Source organism: Microtus ochrogaster, chromosome 22, assembly GCF_000317375.1.
Source record: "Microtus ochrogaster isolate Prairie Vole_2 chromosome 22, MicOch1.0, whole genome shotgun sequence".
Taxonomy (NCBI): domain Eukaryota; kingdom Metazoa; phylum Chordata; class Mammalia; order Rodentia; family Cricetidae; genus Microtus; species Microtus ochrogaster.
The window spans coordinates 19538831-19556472 of NC_022023.1; positions in this window are offsets into that span (position 1 = coordinate 19538831).

Consider the following 17642-nt stretch of genomic DNA (forward strand, 5'->3'; position numbering starts at 1 on the left):
AAACAGCCCCACTTGTCAGCCTTACTACCTAGCAGTGGTAACACATACTTTTAATCCCACTAGCCATACTAGTTTGTCATAGAAACCGGGCAGTACAGGCCTTTAATCCCAGTGGTGCACGCCTTTAGTCCCAGAACTAGAAAGGATTATAACATGGGAGGAGATAGCTCTCAGACACAGACTCATTCTGAGATTCCTGGAGGCAGGATTGCCATTTCAGACTGAGGTCCAGGTATGAGCCAGTGGCTGGCTGTTTTGCTTTTCAGATCTTCAGGATGAACCCCAATTTCTCCCTCTGATTTTTTTATTAATTATGCTTTACCATAATGCTTTCCCTGCTCCAGTGGACCATATCATTTTGAATTACAGAGCATAACTCCTTCATCCCTTTATTTGCTTCTTGTTAGGTATATTGTCACAGCAATAAGAAAGCTAATTCAGTAACAAGTCATACAGATGTCTGCTATATTCTTCAATGTTCAGTGCAGACCATTCACAAAATAGCAAAGCAATGGAACAAACCTGAGTATCCAACAACAGAAGGCTGGGTAAGGAAAATATGGTGTCTCTTCACAGTGGAATTGTTTCAACCATAAAGAACAATGAAGTTTTGCCGTGTGCAGGAAAATGGATGTAACTGAGGTAATCATATTAGACAAGTAGAGTCTGTCTCAGAAAGACAAACACAGTATGTGTGGGTCCTAGATTTCATAAAGCTACACAAAAGCATGTGTGAATATAGTAACGAAAAAAATGAAATTGTCTAGGTGAACAAAGGAGACTAATGGGAGGTGATAGAGACCAAAAAAAAAAAAAAAAAAGGATGGAGGAAGTAGGGAATGAAGAAAGAGATCTGGCCTGGCGGTGGTGGCGCACGCCTTTAATCCCAGCACTCAGGAGGCAGAGGCAGGCGGATCTCTGTGAGTTCGAGACCAGCCTGGTCTACAGAGCTAGTTCCAGGACAGGCTCCAAAGCCACAGAGAAACCCTGTCTCGAAAAAAAAAAAAAAAAAAAAAAAAAGAAGAAGAAAGAGATCTGTGTTCAAAATACAATATATATGTATAGGAGTTTCTTTAAAAATTGAAATATTTTAAAACACTGGAAAAGTAGAAAATAAAAGAATTTTCAGGAGCTAACAAATCGAACCTAACAATATGTGCAAAGTCGAATACTTTGCAGTCAAATGTAGCTTATTCTGGGAACACAAGATGCACTCCTAACGCTCAAATCAATCAGTGCCATTCGCCAGATTCACAGGTTAAGTAAACCCATATGTTCGTATCAGTGAATGCAGAAAAAAGAGTTAGGCAAAGCTCAGAGTCAGTGTTTGATAGAAACTGGCAACAAGCTAGGAACAGAAGGACACTTCTTTAATCTGATGAAGTACATCCATGGAACACCTGCAGCAAACACACTTAAGAGTGGAAGATTTAATGCCTTCCCCCAAGACAAAAAACAAAGGAAGGATGTTCCCTCCCAGCTTCCTATTGAACATTGTGAAAATTCATAGTGTAATTCAAGTAAGAAAATAAATTAAAAGGCTATAGATTGGAAAGAAAAAAAATACAATTGTTTTCATTCAGAGACGATAGTCTTTATAGAAGATGTTAAAGGCAGATTAACAAAGTCCCAGACTGTCAGCTCAATATGCAACTATCCATCATGTTTCTATACAGTAGCAATGAACAACTGGAAATCAAAAATATTAGACAAAATACTGTTTAGCAAAAAGCATGAGATTTGTAGGTGCAAGTCTAATTAAAAATGAGTAACTTTGAATTTAGAATATAATAATACCTGAAGAAACAAGTCAAACAAGATCCAAATGGACTGATATGTATTCCATTTTTGCAGACTAAAGATAAACTATTAAAAATGACTCAGCAGTTAAGAGTGCTTGCTGCTTTTCCAGAGAACCTAGTTTCGGGTCAAGCATACACATTAGGTAGTTCACAATCGTTTATAATTCAAGCTCTAGAGTAGCTGATACCCTCTCTGGCCTCCACAGGCACCTGGACACATGTGACACACACACACACGTAAATCTAAGAAAGATACAAGATGAAGGTGTCACTTTTTCCCACTCTGGTCATGGGACAAATGCTAAGCCTCTGCATATCATAATAGTGATCTTCTGCCGGGCGATGGTGGCGCACGCCTTTAATCCCAGCGCTCGGGAGGCAGAGGCAGGCGGATCTCTGTGAGTTCGAGACCAGCCTGGTCTACAGAGCTAGATCCAGGACAGGCTCCAAAGCCACAGAGAAACCCTGTCTCGAAAAACAGAAAAAAAAAAAAAATAATAGTGATCTTCTGAGAATACCACAAAGGACTTCCATTATTTATGTGGAAAATAAAAGGCAATAGAACAGTCAAAACAAATTTGAAAGTGGAAGCAGAAGTTTCACGTTAGCTGGTTTTAAGATTACTTGAGATGCATAATCAAGAATAGTATAATATTGGTGAAGGGCTAGGTACATAATCAAGAAAATAGAAGCAAGTTCAGGTATAGACCCACACAAATATATTCGATTCATCTTTGCACAAAGTCACAAAGGCTTAGAAGAAAGGATAACATTTTTAAACACTTCTGGATATCCATAAGCAAAGAAGTTGACTTTCAAATGTATTTCATATTACATAAATTTTTACTCCAAATGGATTATAGGCTTAAACGAACAGCCTAAGAGCATAAAAACTTCTAGATGAAAACAAATGAGATCATTATTGTGATCCCGTATCAAGGAGTTCATAGGTACAACCCCAAAGGCAGAGTCCGTTAAGTAAAAACACAATAAATCACACCTCTCCAACACCAAAGCCTTGCTGCAAAATAGTTTACAGGATGGAAATGCAGGCACAAGTTTCAAGAAAACATTTGCTGCCTGCCCAGGAAGGAGAGAAGTGTATTAAGAATAAATAAACCCTCAACACTCAACAAGCAAATATAGAAATGGTCAAATAATTCCAAAGACGCTAAACGAAGAAAATACAGGTGGGAAAATAAACAACTGAACCCAATTAGCAACAGTAATCATCTGGGCAATTGTCCTAGGTAGGGTTGCTACTGCGGCCATTAAACACCATGACCAAAAACAGGTTGGGGAGGAAAGGGTTTTTTTGACTTACACTTCCACGTTGTACTCCTTCAAGGAAGAACGTTAGGACGGGAGCTCAAACAGGGCAGGAACCCGGAGGCAAGAGCTGAAGCAGAGGCCATGGAGGGGTGCTGCTTACTGGCTTGTTCCTCGTGCTTGCTGATCTTGCTTTCTTCCTGAGCCCAGGACCACCAGGGTTGGCACCACCCACAATGGGTTGGGCCTTCCCCCATCAATCACCAGTTAAGAAAATGTACTACAACTGGATCCTATAGAGGCGTTTTCTCAATTAAAGCTCCCTCCTAGCTTTTGTCAAGTTAGCCAGCACAGCAATACAGAGTTAAACCCCAACCAGAGGGTAATAAACACTTTTCTGAATGTCCAGAACAAAATCGTAACTATGACTCCCATGTGTCCACCATCTGCAAGAGGAAACAATGGGAACCCTATTGGAGTGCAAAAGGGTAGAGCCACATTGAGGAAGGAAATAAATAAAAAAACAGAAAGAAGGAAGCAAATATTTATTATATAGCCTGAGAAATGAGAATGAGACTGAAGTTGGCTTAGCGGGTAAGAGCACTGGCTCCTCTCCCAGAGGATCAGGATTTAATTCCAGCACCCACCTGGTGGCTCATACCTGTCTGTAACTCCAGCTCCAGTAGATCCAACTCCCTTTTCTGGCCTCAGTGGTACACAGACATACATGTAAAAAAAATATTCAAAGAGACAAAATAAATATTAAAAAAGGGAAAAAAAAGCCCACTAATGATGGGAAATGGACGAATAACACCAAGAAGTGCTTCATGAAAATGGAATGGTAATACCCAAAAACAGATGAGAAAATTTAGGCCCAGCATTAAACAAAGAAATGGTAAAGCATGCTCTTAGATTCACCAGTGACAAGGGCTTTTAGTCCCATCAGAATCAATGCTGTGAGGTAGAGGAAAACATATATTTTCTTTTTTTAAAGATTTATTTAATTATTATGTATACAGTAGTCTCAGTACTCTGCCTGGAGGCCAGAAGAGGGCACCAGATCTCATTATAAATGGTTGTGAGCCACCATGTGGTTGCTGGGAATTGAACTCAGGACCTTTGGAAGAGCAGGCGGTGCTCTTAACCTCTGAGCCGTCTCTCCAGCTCCCACATATTATTCTACTTTTAAAGTATTAGTCAAATTATTTTTTAACTTTTATGGATTTTTCACATTAAAAGTGAACTGTATGACTTACAGCTAGAAGAAATATTACATTATTTCAAAGCAATGTTTCTATTTGTAGCAGGTGAGCAGAAGATTAGCTGGGGGCTGGTCAGCCATATTCATGACTTTCTTTTGTTCTTGAAGGGGATTCCTGCACAGCGGGGGCTCCCTTCCAGACCTCCCCGATTAGGTACAGACCACACTCAAACATCTGTTGTTGTTTGTTTTTTTAAAGTTCAAGTCTGTTTATTCTCATTTAATAATGTGTTATTCTTTTTTTAATGTTTAAAATTTATTTTATTTTTTTTCCGTTTATTTATTTATTAAAGATTTCTGTCTCTTCCCCGCCACCGCCTCCCATTTCCCTCTTCCTCCCCCAATCAAGTTCCCCTCCCTTGTCAGCCCATAGAGCTATCAGGGTTCCCTGTGGTCCTTGGACTTCAAACATCTGTTTTTGAAGAGAGATACTTTATTAAACTGGCTGCTTTCTGACTCAGGCAGTGAAAACAGCAGCAAATGACTTTGCAGATGTAATTTTTAAGAGGAGAAGAAGGGGCAGTCTGTATTAGAATTGTCTAGGATGCAGTGGTAAAGGAGATAGAGGATGAGGGAGAAGGGGAACGGGACAGGGGAAAGGGAGCAGGGTCAAAGGACTGCCTCTGGATAGAGGAGACAGACAAGGCACATAGGCAAATGGCGGTTTATAAGGTTATTGAATATATTAAGGCTGGCTGTTTGAAAACCTTAGGCTGTTCCTATCTAATCTTATAATGCAGTTCTGAAATTGGTTCTCCATTAAATTCCCCTGTCTAGATCTGAATATCTCTATGAAATGCTTTATTAAGTTTTGCTAAGGCCTGTATCTTGGCAGTCAAACCAAACAACTTTATAAGAGATAAACCAAGAATTCTCAAAACAACAAGGATTATCTAAGTGATGATTAACAGTATGTCAATCCCAATTAAGTTGATTATCCCTTCATTTAATAGTTCCATTTTTCAATCATGCAGTACACAATCCTACAGAGACCTAACTTTCTCTATTGTAATTGTGTCTTCCACTTTTTCACATGGGGGAAAACTCTCCCTTTTAACTAATTCCTCCCTCCTTAAGAATTCCAAATTTTCTCACCAAATCTGCCACCGATGATGATAAAAAAAATGTGAGGCTTATTGATGCAGACAGTAAAAGCCTGCCTGGATTTCAAGGCAGCTACCTAGTTTGGCAGCAGTCCAAGAAGGGAGTCCAGGGAAAGTCCACCAGGAGAGAAGAAAGGGAAACCTAGCCAGTAGGGTGGTGACTCTGGCCATGTACAGCTCCAGTTTATGCCAGTGTTTTAAAGCCACAGGCAAGTGGTGTGTGTGTGTGTGTGTGTGTGTGTGTGTGTGTGTGTGTGTGTGTGTGTGATTTTTGTACCCAAAAGTTGGGTACCAGATGTAGCACAACTATTACAAACCCAGAGACGGATATTGGGGTTTAAGCTGAAAGATCAGAGAAGCAAAGCAGGCAACAACTAGAGAGCTCTTATCTCTACAAAACCTTTAGATTGAAAAAGAGAGTGAGTTCCTGTCTCATCCCATCTTATATTCCTCTCTAGTGCAGTGATTAAAAGAAGGCACCACCTCACCCAGTTTCTATGGCCAAGTAGCGTGGCTGTTGGAATTAAAGGTGTGTTCTACCACTGCCTCGCCTGTGTACCTGATTAGTGTGGCGAACTTTGAACTTTGATATTCAAGCAAGATTATTTATTAAAACACAAATAAAATATCACTATAGACCACCCCAAGAGCACACTTCCTCTAGAAAGGTCCCGCCTCCTAAAGATCCACCACTCCTTCCAAAATAGCACCATTATATGAGAACCATGTCTTCAAACCCAGGAACCTCGGATAGACAGTTTGAATATAAACCAACAACCGCAAGTCAGATTAGCTGAACCCAGGCCCCAGTTGGCTCAATCCCTGACTGGGAAATGTTGCACAGAAGCAAATGTTTGCCTATCTTCTTTCACAAAATAACCTGACTTGCAACAACAAAAAAATAGAATGCCATGTGGGCAAAAGGGGAAGGGAAAGGGGAAAAAAAAAATCTCACTATATGGAGACAAACCAATCAACAGTGGACTTAAACATGACACAGATGTTAACTCTATATGGTGATTTGGAAGAAAATGGTCCCCAAAGGGAGTGACACTATTAGGGGCTGTGGCCTTGTTGGAGTGAGTGTGATCTAGTAGTAGGAAGTGTGTCACTATGGTGGTGGGCTTTAAGGTCTCATACATGTTCAAATCATTCTCGGTGTCTCAGTCTACTTCCTGTTGCCTGTAAGATCTAGGACTCACTGTTCCTTCTCCAGCACCATGTTGCCTGCATACCGCCAGGTCCAGCCATAATGATGATGATGAACTAAATGTCTAAAACTGTAAGCCAGCCCCAATTCAATGTTTCTTTTATAAGAGTTGCCACGGTCAAGGTGCCTCTGTACAGAAATAGAACACTAAGACACTTTACAAATCTAAAATAATTAGATTGGTGGGAAGAATGATTTAGTACAAAAAGTAGACAACTTACCTCATCAGAGAGTTTATTTTAGCAGCCAGCAAACTTTTGGAAAGAATGAAAAGGGGAAAAAAAAAACCAGAAACAAAAACAGTATAAGATTGAAGATAGAATCAACACAGCTCAAAAAACATTGAGATGGTTGGTGTCTAACATGACCATAAGGTAGTTAGGAAATCAAGGGGAGAAGACGGGAACACTATGTCCCTGGTATCAAAGATGGCTTAATGCAGGCGTGCCCTTCTCAAATGGGCAGTGGTCTTATGTGTGCCCTTTTCACTTCAGGAAACCAACATTTCTAAGTGAAGGAAGAGCATAATGCGAAGGGGTTCCAGAGTCTCTCAGCTTTTCACACAGAACGGAAGAATCTGAGAGAGGGGGAGGAAGGGGTGGGGGACAAACAGGTCCCTGCTCTGCTTGCTGAGTTCAATCCCTGGCAGTTCTAAGATACACTATGCAGCTTAATTAGACATTGCTGCTTGCTGTCTTCCTCTGCATGGTTTGCTTTTGCTGACACTCAAACAGGAAATATATAGAAGCTTTGTTTTGAGATTTTTAGAGGAAAGATTAAAGTCATTTTTAGAGGAACAAGAGGAAAGCACGTGGGTCCTGGGAGCCTGCTGCCTTCAGGGCAGCAGGGGTGCTCTGTCACTCACCTAAGGTACGCAGGGCCTGTCATTCTTCCGCAATCAGACTCCAGCTGGGCCAGCAAGGATGCCAGAGAATTTACTGTTGGGCGCCTTTTTTTTTTTTCTTCCCTCAAAGACAGGATTCAGAGCTGTGAACGATTTTTTTTTTAAAGTCATTTTAAGCTAATGACCGTCACAGCTCTTGTGCATCAAATGCCATTTACAGGGTCAGTGAGTGGGACAAAAAGGGAAATGACAGGCACTGGGGGGAGACATGGCTGGCATTTAACTACCCCAAAGCTCAGAAGTGGAGAGCATTTTTCTAAGAGACGCAGAGTGCTAACCACAGTGAAAGGAGAGACAAAGTGACACAGGAGGTGGGATTGGCGTGATGGCGTGAAGGAAGGGAAAGGTTTGAGGGAAGGGTAGAAAGGGGGCAGGGTAGGTCTTCACTGCTTTGGAAACTTTCCTGGACTTCGGGTGCGTATTGCATTACTGGGGTGTTTCTCTTCCCCCCTAGAAACTCATTAATAACCAGAGGGACACCAAATAAGCATATCTAGGGCAGCTCTGAAAAGGAAGGCCCAGAAAACACTGGGAACAGCAAATCTTCCAGAACTTCTACAGCAAACAAGTACAAGCTAAGCCCCTGGGTCTCTGGGAAAAGAGAAGCAGTCAAAAGGAGGTGTGCATGATACGGTCATTAGAAGGAACAGGCTCACACCGTCTGGAAGACTAATGAGGTGCAAGGTCCATTTCCATGCATGCACGTGTGTGTGTGTGTGTGTGTGTGTGTGTGTGTGTGTGTGTGTGTGTGTGTGTGATATGTTTCATATAGGTGCATGTAGACCTGTCCAGATTTGTGCACACACATGTGTGTGGAGGTCAGAGGTCAATGTTGGCCATTTTCTTCATTCATTCTCCACCTTTCTATTTTTTGAGACAAGGTCTCTCACTGAACCTGGAGCACACTGATTTGGCTAGGCTGTCTGGCCAGTGAACTTCGAGGCTCTTCCTGTCTCTACCTCCCCAGTACTGGGAGGACAGGTATGTAACGCTACACCTGGCTTTTCCCATGGGTGCTCAGCATTTGAACTCAGGTCCTCACGCTTGTGATAAAGTTAGCATTTTACCGACTGAACCATCTCCTGGTATAAGGGAGAGCTTACCCTAAGGTCATAGGAGAGGAAGAGCTGTCTCTGACCCCACCATCTGCAGCACTCAGGAGAGTGTCTCCTTCTCCTTGCCTGAGCAACATAGTAGAGCGAGCTGGCCCTAATGATGTAGGTGAGGGCAAACAGGAGAACTGGCCCTTGCCCCTTGCTCATCGTTGCATGGGGTGAACTAGCAAGGACAATGGTAGAGAGCTCACCCTGGTGATGAAGACGGTGATGAAAGAGGCAAACCAATCCTGCAACCAATCCCAGGCCTCGAACCAGGGTTATGAGTTGGCCCACCTCAACAATCACCCCATCTAAAGTGTGCTGGAACATGTGAACAGGCATGTTCTGCAGATCCAAAGCTTCAGGATTTCCATGACACTGGGCAACAACAGAATAACTAAAAGGAGCCCTAGTGAGGGTCAAGTATACGTGGTGAAGCAGAAACCAGAGGCATCGTACCAGACCAATGGCTCACAACAATAAACTCTTGAAAGTAAAGATGTTTGGAGAAAAGGGTATACCGTATGACTCAGTGTGTCACAGTAAAGCTTCCATGATGAGATTTTTCTTTCTTTTTTTTTCTTTTCTCTCTCTTTTTAAATTTTCTCTTAAATTTTATTTTATTTCATTTAGGGGAAGGTTTTAAGGGCAAAGGGCAGATCAGATACAAAGGGACAGGAAGATGAAAGGGATCCAGATGCATGATGTGAAAGACACACAGAATAAATAAGGAGAAAGTTATAGAAAATCAGAAAATAAAACCATGTGATGAAATTTAAAAAAAAAAGAATTAGGTAGATATTACAAAATGACCAATAACAAGATTTAGTCTGAGAAATTTTGCAGGACTTAGAGAGATGAAGGATAAGAAGATGAGACGGTGCATAAACACAAAACAATTTAAACTCAGAAAGAAGAGCAAACAGAAGGAAACTAATAAAAAGCTTAGTTTTTTTTTTTTTTTTTAAATCCCCTTGCCATGGCATACCTACTAGTGTGCCTGAGATTGAAAGGTGATAACAGCAAAGATTTGCAAAACCATGATGATGCCCAGGTGGGCCAACAGGTGAAAACCTTATCCTCTGATCCGCAAGGCCAAGGCAACACGTGCTCATGAAGCAGAGCTGGTAAACAACTTTGACACAGCTTTCAGTAACTCAAATCAGAAGGAAAGTAAAGATCTCTAGCAGGGAAGAGCAGCTGGAGGCCAGGACTCCAAATGGTCCCAAGACCCACTAGTCCCATCGCTCCTTCTAATTCTTGCTTTTGATGAGCTGTGGCCATCCTGACTCTGCTTCCCCCACCACGGACCTTCTTCACTGTGATTTAGCCACATTACATAATACCAAACTGAACCTCTGAGTCACTAAGGTGAAATAAAACCATTACTGCTAAAGTTACAAGCCCCAAATTCAAATTGGGATTTCACTTGTGGTTTTTCATCAAGCTAAAAACAATGGTACAAAGTCTACCAGCTGGGTCTCAGAGGGTAGAGGGTTCTCAAACTTCTTGGATTGTAGACCTCTTCAGCAGAAATATTTCTTTTTAAATTTCTAATTACGTATTCAAATGTCTGATTGGGACAACAAAACCATTCATTCCTCTATTGGGTAAACATTTTCCCCTTTCCTTTATGCATAACAGAACAAGCAAGTGTCCAGCTGCCTGAGTAAATCCTACACAGCCCATTGTCAGAAGTATTTCCTTCTCCACTCTGTCTCCAAAGTGACGCTGGGGAAAAGATCCAATAAAGTGTTTACCGAGAGCAGGACACCTTGCAGGGTGCAATGTTCCCCCAGTCCAGCTGGGGGCGCTGCACATCCACTCGCCCCCGAGCTCCCTCTTGTCCTGACCTCAGAGGGTAGCTGACCTCCGCTGCTCCCTCTTTATTTCTGAGTAGGATTAACAGGGAAATGGTGATTTTTCAAAATGGCAACTGGATAAATTTCAAGTTTAAGACCATTAGCTCAAGGTATCACATACAAATCACATAAGAGATAAGAGAACAAGCCTCAGGAATCCTGAGAGTCCTCATGAACTGCTACTGAACTTCAACTCTATTTGAATAATCCGCCACGGATTCATCATCTGCTAATAATAGCTGTACAAAAAAAATAAATAAATAAAAGGAAAAAAACAAAACCTCTTCATCTAGCTTCTCTAAACCCTGTATGTAAACCATGAAATCTGGAGTTAGCAACAGACCCAGAATGCAGAAGGTGTTTAACTTGTTTCCCATTCCACATCAGATCATAAACACAAGAAGTTCAGAGAAACCTGTTATCAGCATCTCCCGACCTCACTAGAGGCGGAAGCGCTGTCAGAGCAGTGACCACTTTTGTTGGCTGAATAAACACATAGATATGTGATGGCTGACTTTAGTTGTCAACTCAGCCAGATCTGGAACCTACAAGCCTCCTGGCACTCCCCGGAGGACTTTTCTTGATCAACTTCTTTGAAGTAGGAAGATCCATTCTGGATGCCCAGATGAAAGGACACGGGGGAAGGAAACTTTGCTTTTTGCCTGCTTGCTGTAATTCTCGCTGGCAAGTTCATCTGTCCTATTGTTATGGCATTTCACTGTTTTTATTAGATTCCGCTTCTTTGGGATTCCCCTGTAGACTCTCCAGGAACTGTCCTTCAGGCCTTCAGTGCTAGGTTACATGAGCTGAGACATCTAGCCATGAAGGCTGACCAACAGCCATATTCTCAGCCTCCCCGGCATGAGATAGCCTCTGTTGGATGAGTACCAACCACACTGTGAAGCCAATCTAATAACCTCCTTTTACTGAACACACCTGCCTTCTAAGTTCCGTTCCCTTAGAGAATCCTAACCCAGGAATAAGGAAAGCATGTGTCTGAGCTACTGTTCTATTGCTGTGATGAAACACCATGACCAAGGCTACTTTAAAGCATTTAATCAGGGTTTGCTTATAGTTTCAGACCGCAAGTCCATGACCATTGTGGCAGAGAGCATAGCATCAGGCAGACAAAGTGGATACGGGAGCAGCAGCTGAGCACTTACATCTGATCTGGAGAGAAAACATGGGCATTGCATGGGCTTCTGAAACCTCAAAGCTCACCACAGTGGCACGCTCCCTTCAATGTGATAGAGTGTCTGTGGACTCTAGAGAAGAGAAGCTGTCAAGAGCTACTGTGGGGTGGGCGTGGCCAAAGATGAGCCAGGGGAGCCTTGTGTAGAGTGGTAACGTGGGGGAAGGAAGAAGCTTCTACCTGAATGGTTGACGTGAACACTTGCGTTTTAGTCTGAGTTGCCTGTTGTAAGAATGGCTCCTGTGGCCTGAGACACCAGACCCTGGCTCTAGAGACTGTGCAGATAGGAAACAGCCATATTTCTCATTTAGAAGTGACACAGTTAGGGTGCTCTGTAATCTTCCCACTGGCTTTCTTGAACCAGGCTTCTGGCGCGCTCTTTAAGAGAGTGCTGGTTAGACAGCATTCTCTTTGGCATTTGTGATTCTCTCTCTTGCTGCTCGCCGGAATATAAATGGGATAGCAGTAGCAATAGCATCCGTCGTGCTATCCTGAGGCAGCCTTGAGGATGAAAACCGCATGCATGGAATAACACAGCAGAATGGAGGCAGTCCTCCCGATGCGGAGAGTGTCATGTTAGCCCCAGAAACTCGCACCACCCGAGGCCTCATTTTTCGAGAAGAAAAAAAAAAACAATTGCTTGTTTTCTGAAACTATTGTTAAATCAGGTTGGGAGGCGACTTGAGCACTTAGCCCTGGGCCAGAGGAAAATGTACAGTATGATTTCCCCTCAAGGACTAACTGTCCACTTCATTTTGGAGGCAGGATTCCTCCCTGGGCAGAAACTCCCCAATTGTGCTAGGCTGTCTGACCAGAGAGTTCCAGGGACCCACTTGTCTGCCTTCCCAGCCGTGGGACAAACGCATCATCATATCCAGTTTTTCACATGAGTTCTGGTATCAGATTTGGGTTCTTATGTTTGTACTGCTCTCTACTCAGTTGGCATCATCATCAACATCATCATCATCACCACCATCACCACCACCACCACCATCATCCATCATCATCATCAACATCACCACCACCATCATCAGAGTCATCATCATCATCTCTCCCTTTGGGGGAGATTACTATTGCTGTGATGAAACACCATGACCAAAGGCAACTTTGGAAAAAAAAGAACTTATTTGGTTTACACTTCCTCATAACTATTGATCACTAATGGAAGTCAGGAAGAAACTCAAACCAAGACAGCAATCTGGAAGCAGAAGTTGATGTAGAGACCATGGAGCAGTGCTGCTTACTGGCTTGCTCCTCATGGCTTGTTCAGCCTACTTTCTTATAGAACCGAAGATCACCAGTCCAGGGATGGCCCCACCCACAATGGGCTGGGCCCTCCCAGAACAATCACTAATTAAGAAAATGCTCTATTGGCTTGCCTACAGCCCAATTTTATGGAGATTTTTGTTTGATTGTTTAGTTTTATTTTTTTGAGACAGGGTTTTACTATGAATCCCTAGCTATCCTGGAATTGACTCTGTAGACCTGACTGGCCTTGACTTCACAGAGATCCACCTGCCTCTGCCTCCCAAGTGTTGGGATTAAAAGTGTGTGCCTCTGACATTTTCTTAACTAAGGTTCCCTCCTCTCAAGTAACTTGAACTTGTGTCAAGTTGACATAAAACTAATCAGAATGGGGTTTTTATTACAGACAGCAGAAGTTATAAATGTCTAGGGAGACACTGACCGAAGTAAAGACAAGTTCAGGCTTCTGCACGAGAATAGGTACAGCCTCAACTCAGAAGTAAGGGACCTGGCTAGAACAGAAGGCCTGGAAAAATATTATTGAGCAGTGAGCAATATGGCTGGTGACAGAGAAGAGGCGGAGACTTGGGGAGATGGGAGTTTACACAGTTGAGTCCGTAAACGGGTTTACAACAAACTTTCAAAGCATTTGATATTGAAACTCAAGACAACCTGAAAACCCGCAATCGAATCACTGCTGAACTCTGACCTGCGCTTCCAACAAATCGTGTCATCCTCTCCACAAGAGGTTCCCAGCAAACTTTTGAATCAGACTCATCAAATAACACAGCCAGGCCCTTTGAAGTAGAAAAGCCTTAAACTTCAAAGGAAAATCCTGTTAGCTATTTTCCTTAAAATTTGAGTGTGCTCTGCAATATTCCATGGTGGAATTCCTGCTCTGCATTCTGAGTCCCTTCGAAGCCAAACTTAAGTGGGAAGTGGAGGGAAGCGGTCACTGTGGTTGTCACATTTCCATCTGAGCCCTTTGTTAAGGGGAGGCTGTGCCCTTTGATACTTTGATGAAATTGAGCCATCTTTAGGCACATCAGTGTTAAAGGCATGTAAAGCCTTTCGGGGAATCAGGGGGGCTCCAGGAGGCACTGGTGTTTCTGGAATTTCAAAACTGCACCCATCTTTGTGTGTCCCCACCAAGCCTTGCATGGGCAAGCTAGCTGAAGTTCGGATGTCCCAGTCACTGAAGCTGAAGTGATCTGCCTGCTGTCTGTGTGCTCTGCCTGCTTCTAACTCTGCATTGGACATTGTCTTTGTTTCCTCTTCTGTTGCTCTGACAAGATACCCAAGCAAAGCAACTTAGGGGATAAAGGGTTCATTGTGGCGCATGGTTTCTGATTATAGTTCGTTATAGCAGAGAAGTCATAGCAGCAGAAGTTTTGGGGGGAGTGGGTCATAACGCATCCATAACTGGGAACAGAGAGCAAGGAATGCATACATACTAGTGCTCCATTTGCCCTCTTCATTTTATACAGTCCAGGATCCCCTCCTTGGGGAATGGTTCCATCCATGATTAAGAAGTATCTTCCTAGATCAATTAACAGTATCAAGGCAAGTCATCGCAGACATTCTCAGAGGCTAACCTTAGTCTAGATAACACCTCAGAGCTGTGCCCAGTCTAGTCTGTGCCCAGGGTCTCCTCCTAGGTGAGTCTAGGTTTTGCCAAGTAGAGAATCAGCAGTCACCACCACAGACTGTGTCCCATGGCTGACCTCACTGGATTCAGTCAATCAACCAGGAAGATGCACACACAACATATCCATAGATCCAGTTATCCCTCTCCTGGGGTGGAGCTCACAATGATTTGGGGTTTTGTTTGCTTCTTGCATAGCGGCGATCTTTGCGGCATCACCCGGGGAACAGCTAAACACTTTGCAACCTGTTGGTGACAAACGTCTTCTGATGCCACCCTGAAGCTGTCACACTCATCCTCAGCATTTCTATCTAAAGGCAGACATTATAGAGCAAGGCATTTCCTCATCCTGTGGCCTGAATGGGAAGTACTAAACAAAGGGAAGGAGAAAGAGAGGCAATTCCGCTTGAGTTGCCACATCAAGAACTTGGGGGAAATGATAGGAATCGCTGACTGTTATTCTTGGTGTCGCCGCGGGACTGAAAAGCCATTTTGTGCTTTAATTCTGTTGAGCATCCCCCTCATACGCTGCGGCCTGTGATGCTGAACTGACTCTGTGAGCAGGCGAGATCAGAGTCTCAAATGCAGAGAGTTTTCAACCTAGTTGTTAGCTCATTAGTAGCTTGTGATTGGCCAAGGAGAGAGCGCAGAAATTCAGCCGACTCTACAAACGAGAATGTTTCGCTCTCAGGGATAATTTGGAGTTTTAAAGAATTTTAGCATGCATCAGGGTTAAGAGAAAATATGGGGTTGTGGGTCATGAAGGATTGAGTTAGAAGGTCAACCAAAGCCCAGATAACCCTGGGAAAAAGCCGAAAAGGTACAAAGGAGAAGCAATACTTGACTGACTTCGGTGTGTCCAACCTGAGACATGGGAGTGACATGAGTCCTAAGGTAACCGTGACTATGACCAATGCATGGGCCTTAGAATATGTTGCTGTCAGTCTCTCAGCCTAGCTGCTGTTGCTGCCCAGAGATTTCTGTTCATCTTGCTAGTACTTTTAACTCTCACTATTTCTCAGATTGTTTAGATAGTTTCATATTAATTATTTTGTCTCATAACATCTTAAATATATATTATGAGACAAAATAATTGGTCAGGAGGAGGATGAATATATTGATTAATTTACACTAACTATGAGGGTTAGATTTTTATGGATAACCACCAAAAGAAGAAAATTAGAAAAACATCTTCCAAAAAATGCTGTTAGGTAAAAAATGAAATGAGAAAACCCATATAATTTATTAATAAGGGAAAACCACACAAAACCAAATGGGAAAAACATCAAGATGGAAGGCAGTGTTGGGGGATAGTATAAATAAGGCAAAGCAAGCAATTTATTCCAATAAATAAGAAGGATGCAGAGTCTGTTGTTAAAGACATGGGATTTTACCATAGAAAGACACGATTCCCTATATGTACTATTGCAGGACTCACCAAAGCCAGGTTACAGGATCATTATAGGTGCAATCAGCACAGGAATACATATAAAAATTGATATAGACACACAATGGAATCCAATTCTGCTATTAAAATTACAATCCTACCATTTTTAGGAGAATGGTGCAAAGTCCTATATAAAATAAGCCTGAAATACAAATACCTGTTTTCTCTCATGTGGAGAATGGAGGTTAAAATAAAATTGTGTGACGGTAAAAAGGGAACTGTTAGGAGAGGAGGGGGGTCAGGGGAAAGAGGGTAAGAGAAGGAAATGGACTGAGCACAAAATCCGCTATTTACACATGAAAATGCCCCAAAATGGTGGCACCCATTATTCTATACATTTAACACACACACACACACACACACACATACACACACACACACACAGACAGACAGACAGACAGACAGACAGACAGACAGACAGATAGATAGATAGATAGATAAAAATCATGGGAAATTTTACTGATCTTTCTGACCTGATTTTTAAAACTTTGATGTGCATTTATGTAGAAGTTCCTAATACAGAGGCAAGTGACTGAAGAGTAAAATTATTAATAACAGAATTTAATGTTTATCCTAAACCAAAAAAAAAAAAAGCTGGGGTAGTAGTGTTAAGAGCTAAAACAGATTTAAGGTGAAGCTTCAAAATGCAAGTGCGATACACATCAGTCTTTCAAGAAGATACCCCAACTCTCAACTCACAGATCTGACATCTGACCTTGTACAAACCTTAAAATATGTTGCTATCCGTCTCCCGAATTCCTTACTTGTCTAAAACAAATCAATAAAGAAACCAGTAATGATGTTACTGAGCAGCCTTTGATGTTGTCATGGTCCTCTATGAACTCCAGCAAGACCTCCGTTCGTTTATTTGGTCAGAATTTCACCTTATTGGCTTTTGGATGCTCTGTGCCTATCTGGAATACACGCGTTTTATCAGCTGTGTGGTTTATAAATACATTGAATGCTTTCCATTGGGGAGACAGAAGGAAATTTCTGTGTGTCCCAGATAGAGACTGCACAGACAAACCAAAGAAAGTCCAGCCTGGTGAGGCAGTGAGTTTACTGGGTCCCTTGCAGGAGTGACTCAGAGGCAGAAAGGTACCTCTGAGAACCCGGAAGCACCTTCAGTACTAGAGGGCCCACCAGCTAGCCGTTTACCTCGTGTAAATTCCACTAGAGAGTCCCATCCCAGTTGGCTGTTTACTTCTTACAGAACCTGGGGAGCCGAGGGGTCTCCTGAGAGGAGAGTCTCCCCTCCCTCCGCGAAGGTACGTTAATTGACGGGATCGCTGTGGGAGATCGCAGCTCCCTTGCTTCCGGACAGCCGAGCATAGGTCCCACTGTGAGGAAAGAGGTACAGAGCAAAGTATTTTTTTGCAGACTATGCGTCGTCTTTTCAATCCCTTAACATAATCCTTGCAACCCATGTTCCTCTTTTTGGGTCTGGCTTACCTCACTCAGGATAGTGTTTTCTATTTCAGTCTATTTGTACGCAAACTTCAAGAAGTCCTTGTTTTTTACTGCTAAGTAGTACTCTAATATGTATATATTCCATACTTTCTTCATCCATTCTTCTATTGAAGGGTGATGTGGGAGTGATTTCTT